Below are 7,292 nucleotides of genomic sequence, written 5' to 3' on the forward strand. Positions count from 1 at the left end.
ATCCCATTTTAATCACAAATTTCCGAAACTGAATTCATTCAATCCGTATCTAAAATAAAATCATAACTGAACCATTTTCCCAAAACTAAACTCATTTATACTATAACAAATTTTCAATAATCATTAAAATAAATTTGATGCTGGACAAACATAAATAATAAAGAACATAACGTCAATTAATCATATGAAATATTCAGAATAAAATCAATTAAAAACTAGTTGTGCACAAACCTCTGAAGGAACGGAAGCGTGAAAAACACAAGTTTATACCATTGAATTCAAAAATTTTCACCTAGGGTCACATGCATCATGCAAGATTTATTTTTATCTATTTGATTTCAATGATAAACAACATATTAAAACTCTTTTAATATGTTTTTGGATCTGTATTTGCCATTTAAGATTTTAAAATTATCAGATTAGTTTTAGAACCCTAGATTAAATCAAGAACGATTACACTAACCTCTTGATGCGCTGCAGCGTGTCTGCGCCTTTGAGATTCGTCTTCAGGACACCAGATGTTGTCCCTCTAGCTTGTCCACACCAAGAACACCTATGGCAGCCCTTGAACAGCCTCTAAAGCTTTTTCTATTAATTAGAAATTCAAGTTCTGCCTTTTAAGAGATTAGAGATGTAAACAGGACACTAGAAACAATTTCTAGCGTTCTTAATTCAAGAGATTGATGGCTAATCTCTTTGAATTGATGAGAGATGAAGAAGAATAGCTAGAGAGGCTCAAAGTGGTGTGACAAATGAGAGGAGAGGCTGCTGGTTATTTTTTCTTTTCATAACCACACTTAAATAGCTAGGTTAACACATTAAACCCTAGCCACATATCACCTTTTGATTAGCTCTAGGTTTAAGTGACCCAATCACATTGTGCCAAGTGTCAAACCTATATTTAATCTTGATTTTAATCATCTTACATGATTAAAAAAACATTTGGCAAGCTTATGTGTAATCCCATGTGTCACCATCTCATGGTGCCACGTGTCACACTGCAAAATGACCAAAATGCCCCTGTGTCTTAATTTTGAGTTCTTAACCCAAAACAATTATTTTCTTCTTCTAATTAATTTATATCAAATATAAATTAATTAATTAATCTCTATTAATTAATTTCTCATCAATTAAATTCATATTTAAACACTTTAAATATAAATTTAATTTATACTACACATCCAATAATCTAGATTTGGTTTCAAGTCATGCTAGGGACTTTGCAATTTAATTGCAAACCAAACCTATTTAATTAATCAATTAAACTCTTTAATTAATTAATTAAATCATATTTAAATAGGTGATAACTTGTGTATGTGTGTGACTTACTAGGCTCATCACTAATTGGCAATGAGACATGATATCAACTCTTAATATCATCAGAACTCTTTCTTACCATAAATGATTTCTCTAAATCATTTTATGAACCTCATAGACCATGGTTAACACCTAGCATAGCATGCCATGGCCACCCAATTAGTAATAAGGTTTACCTTAAATGAACCTATAATCATATGTTACCATGCACTAGAATCTCTCATACAAAATCCCAACTCAAGCTGAGTCATGGTTTATGTCAAACTACATTTGCTATGAATATTATGTTCTCTTTTAATTCCAGTTCTTGATTAAAAAGATTATCTCATCAGAAACTCTTTTCTGAATAAATCTATCTTTCCTGGCCAGGAACTTGAAACATCAAGAATAATTAAATGAACATAGGATTTTATCTCTATTTACTTAGAGGAACAGATTCCATCTTGATCAACACCTACCTCCATATATAACTAGTAGGAGCCAACACATGCCCATATACCCATACACAGTACAAGTATGAAAGCAGTATCAAACTCAAACTACCTATATACAAGATAACTGTGCTATCTCAGGTCTAAAGATTATATGCACTGATATGATTTATGACAAAACATTGACAAGAGTAAACTCCATGTGCTTGTCATAAGTGTCACTGGTTCGGCCTACTTATCATTTATAAGTGCCTATCATGTTTGTTATATGGCATGAGACTCACCATTCCATCTTATTTATATCTCATATAAATAACTTGGGAACAAACATGAATACAATCTTTCTGGATAAGTCATGTCCTTATTATGAAGTATCCTCGATTGTGAACCTATTTATGATACTTTGTGCTAGAAATATTGTCACTCATATTCTTAACAACTTAAGAGTAATATTTCTAACAAAATATCAATGGACCTTTTCTATTACACATAAATATATTATGTAAACGGAAAAGTGGAAATGCCTTTTATTAATAAAAATATGGACAAGATACATACTAAATGATATGCTCTAGGGCATACTACTAACAACCTCTTTGTTGACTAATTTACTCCACCTTTCATTTCTCCTTCGAAGACCCTTTTTTAACTGAAATACATAAATTTAAAGTGCTTCAGTATCCATTTCTAATACTTAAATTCCAACAATTTCTTTGCAGACTTATCCTACCTATTACGGTTTATAATTTCGGGTCTTTCACGTTTTTGTGTATAGTGGCACTATTCATGGCACTATTCAAGTCAAAATATTAACTTTTCCATACTTAATAGGTTTATTAATTCTAATTGCACCCATATACCACATTTTGGGTGTCAATTTTATTGGCATTGATTGCCAATTAAATTTTTAATTTCCCTAGGTGCAAATCCAAAATTTCAGTTTTGGCTCACCATTTTGTACTGTTCCATTGGTCTGGCTACTATGGAAATTGAGCTAAGTGTCCTGCATCAAAGTTGTTCTTTATTATCTTAGATTTAATTCCCTTTTTGAATCACTCAATTTGGAGTTTGTTAGCTCAAGTTATGATCATTTTCCTAAGGTTGGTTGGATTGGTTTTAACCCATAATTTCTGGGCACTTCTGGGTTCTGGCAGTTTTGGTGACCCAACTTTGGGTGGCAATTTCACTTAGTTATGGGCTAAATTTGGATTGGTGTTCTCCATGAAAGTTTTAGTACTATGTCATATCTTTCCAATGCTAGAAAAATCAGATCATTTGGACCTTCCTAGCCCAAGTTATGGCCAAATGAACAAACACTGTTTATTTGGTCATTTTTGTACAGTGACAGTGTACCAATTCCGACCTAATTGTTCACCAACTTAGAGTCACTTTCAGGGCAGGGTTTCTACACAAAAATTGTGACATTATGTGTCTACTTTCATATTCAATTCGCCTCACACCAATTAGGGCGGCAAAATTATAGTTTTGGTCCCTGAAAGAGATCTTGGTCAAACTGTCCAATGTGGGACTGCATCACATTCCATTTCGAATCCAATTCCAAACATTCAAACACATGCTAATTGACTCCAATTGACCACTTTAAACCTCACTTAGGTCAAAGTACATCAATTTACTAAATTCTCAAATTTCCTCCCCAAAACCCTAAGGGTCAAGAACCCTAATTTTGCTACTTGATTTAATTCTTAAAATTAAAATGTATACACATTACCTACACACTCATTTAAGCTTACATACACTTTTAATTCCCTCAAAATCCATCAAATTAAATTCCCCCTTATGTAACCGAAATTCTCTAATTTTCCCCACATCATGGATTTTGTTTCATTTTCTTCAATTTCTAAGTAAATTTAACTATCTAAACAAGAATTTAAAGGGAGGATCAAATGATTCATGACTAACCTTTTTGTTGAATCTTTGAACTCCTTGATTCCTCAATTTCTTCCGCTTTTTCCTCCTTCAATCTTCTTCTTGAGGTCCAATTTAAAGGTTTCTATAATTATTCTAATGGACTGAGAGTGAAATTTGAGGGTTAAGAAGCTTGCAAGGAAGCTTCCATGGAGGAAAAATTGACAAATTTTTTAGAGAGAGGAGAGAGGAATTTCGTCCCAAGGAAGAAGACACCCTTTTTATTTTTTTTCATTTTTCATTCAAGTGTATTTATCCCTAAAATTGACTTGGTCAAATTGGTTAAGTAAATTAAAATTAATTTTGAGGTCATATCTTATGTCATTTAGGTGATGTCATAATTCAATTTTCTTTTCTTTTCTATTTCTTTTTTTTTTCTTCACACTTCTTTAATTTAATTCTGTATTTAAAAATTTTCATTTCCCAGATTTTATTGGAAAGTTAGGTCATAAGTCACCTCTATGGGTGAATTGACAAATTTGCCCCTTGCTGGTCTGATCCAGTTTGGCAATAATTTAGTATTTCTTCCGGAACCCTGATCTAATTATTTGATCTAGTTCTCTACCTTTTTCTGTGATTTTCACATTTACCCTAGCTTTGCAATTTTTCCTAGGACTGTAGTGTCACAATGCCCCATACGAAATTAGGGTTTTGACTGATCTCGTAATCACTTCCCCGTGCGATTGCCCATCGCTGTGACCCCCTGCTCATTTAACCTTTTATGTTTTATTTTTCTGATCTATATTTAACCTTATGATAATCACTACTAATTTTTGTTTAGGGCTTTTCTAGGTGACTTAAATATGATTCTAATCCTCTTAATTGTCCAGACCGGCACCGGTCACCAGAACAGTGATTTGCACAGGACTATGCATGTAGGGGTGTTACAATTCTCCCCCCGTTAAAAGAAATTTCGACCTCGAAATTTTTGCTCATTGTCAGTCCTTAATCATCCCTATGGGTTGTTTTATCACATCTTCCTCATATTTCCATGTGGCTTCATAGTCTGAATGATGGTCCATAACACTTTACTCAATGGTATTTGTTTATTTCTTACTGATCTCGTCCCATGTGCTAACATCCTTATGAGTTCTCCATACTACTTACTTTAACTTGAATTAGGGACAACAAAGGTTGATCCTTATCCCACAATTTTGAGCCCCATGGTTGGGCTCTTAATACTGTCATAAGTTAACTTACTCCGAAACTCGCTCTTCTATGTTATTTCCTTAATATCATTCCTTTTTCCATCCTTACCCGTCCGGTTCTAGTTACTTCTTTTTCTATTTCACAACTTAACTTTAATTATTTCATTGCTCAATTGTATCTTCATCCTTAACTTACCTATCGAGTCAAAATTTAGCATCTCTTATCATTCCTAATAATTCTTCTGCACTTCCATATTAATTTGATTTGGTCCTCTAATCATTTTAGTCAACACTTTTACTAATATTCGTAACATTTCTTTGCCACATTTGAACCAACTATTCAAATTTTTACTTCTATATTTTCTTTTATCTATCGATTTTCTATTACTCATTTTTCACTGATTCGCAATCATTACCTCCTCTTGTATTGAACTATAACCTATCCTTGTCTCAATTAGAACATCATTTCACCATTTATTTCATTAGAACATTGTTATGCTCTTATACCTTACTGCAACTACATGATACTATTGATTCTCTTTTCCTATGATAAACTCCTTGAAACATCATTTTCTAATTTATAATTATCATCCATGGCATCCTGTCTACTTCAGGGGAACAAAATTTTTCTTTGTGCCTTGCTGTTATACTATTATAATACTATTTTTCATTAGACTTTAGGCAAAAAATCCATAGCAATATCAAATAATTATAACCCCATATCCGAGACCAGATGACCTTACCCTATCAATGTTATCTTTAATTTATGATTATCCCAAAATCTCTAGTCTCATAGCAATTCCTAACGTATTGTAGTTCAGATTAGATAACTGAGTCAATGACTCTAGCTATCTTATAACTATAATATCTCAATATTCTAACTTTAGAGTTTTAAATCCCTAAGTATGAATTTCAACTCATTTCCAATAATAAAATTTTGTCCTAGCATAATTATTCCAAAACAGATGTCGTTTGCGAGTATCCTTATCTTAGTGCACTATCGGGTAGTATGTAGCTCTACACAATAATCCCAAGTCAGTACTGTAATCTACAGCTTACAGTACAAACATTAAGAACATTGCATAGTTGCTACAGTACATTCCAATAGTTCAAACTTTCCTACATTTTATTCTTTTCGAACTTACTAATATTTGAAACTCAATCTAATTACAATATCCTTTAACAATTACTAACAGTAACATTTTTGGCCTAATCCAGAGCAATTTGATTACTGTAACTTACTTTTAGGTCCTCTTGCCTTGCATTAAATACGCTCACTAATTAGCTTTATAATTTATGGTGTTTTAGAAAATACTTTTCGCTAATAAACTCTTCCAAAATTAATGTCAATCACACTTGTTATCGTAGTTTATATCCTAAAGGACTAGTTACTAATGCATCAAAATTTATTCCCATGCAAAAGAATAACAACAAAAGGAAATAATTTATCATTCACAAAATACAAAAATTTAATTATTTACATTAATTACAAAACTCAGAAATAAATTTGAACATTACAATAATTTGTATTTTAATTACATACACAAAATAATTTGACAAAAGTTCTTGTACAACTGCTCAAACAATTTATATACATATAATTACATGCATATATCAAAATCTAATGTACAAGGATATACCTCTAATATACCCGAAGCTAATCCCAATGAGTCTTCAAGGCGTAGCTACTGGAAATCTCACTTGGCTGCTCTATCTTTACTTTCACCTGCGACAGCATACAAAGCTATCGCTGAGTGGTGAACTCAGTGGTGCACAACTATAATTTAAAACATAATATACAATACCTTGCCAAAATTTTAGCAAAGAATTTGGAAATCTTGAAATTCAATCAAAAATCCAAAAATCAAAAATATTCGTTGCCAATAAAATAAATCATTTGTTAAAATGACTCTGCTCAAGAATTTGAATTTATCAAATCATAACTGAACATTTAAAGTAATTCCAGTAATTTATGGAAACAAATCTTAATTTCAATAAAATCAATTATGCATAAATCCCATTTGAAATCACAATTCTTACTATTCAAAACTCATTCTTTATCTCACTAACTATGCAAGACTAATCCGTAAGGGCCATCTTTGGGGCGATTCTAACTCCCTATGGTCTGGGAGGTCAAATCGAGATCCTAACTCCCTATGATAGGGAAGGTCGAATCATCGTGCATAGTGCACACCACAATAATGAAACTTCCGAAAGGGCCAATGAAAAACTTAGATCTAACCTCTAATAAGAGCAAAATCTAAGCCTGTGCACATACCATGGTAATCAAAACAAAGCTAACTCCATTGTCTCTTCAACAAATGAGAGAAACAGGTAATAACCTGGTCAAGCATCTATAGTGAGATATAAAACAATATCATGAATCTCTTTGTCCTTTTTGTGAGCATAAATCATAACACAATTCAATTCAAAGTCAATTCCAATATCCAATAATTTTTATGCCCATCAC

This window comes from Hevea brasiliensis, chromosome 2 (genome assembly GCF_030052815.1).
Source record: "Hevea brasiliensis isolate MT/VB/25A 57/8 chromosome 2, ASM3005281v1, whole genome shotgun sequence".
Classification (NCBI taxonomy): domain Eukaryota; kingdom Viridiplantae; phylum Streptophyta; class Magnoliopsida; order Malpighiales; family Euphorbiaceae; genus Hevea; species Hevea brasiliensis.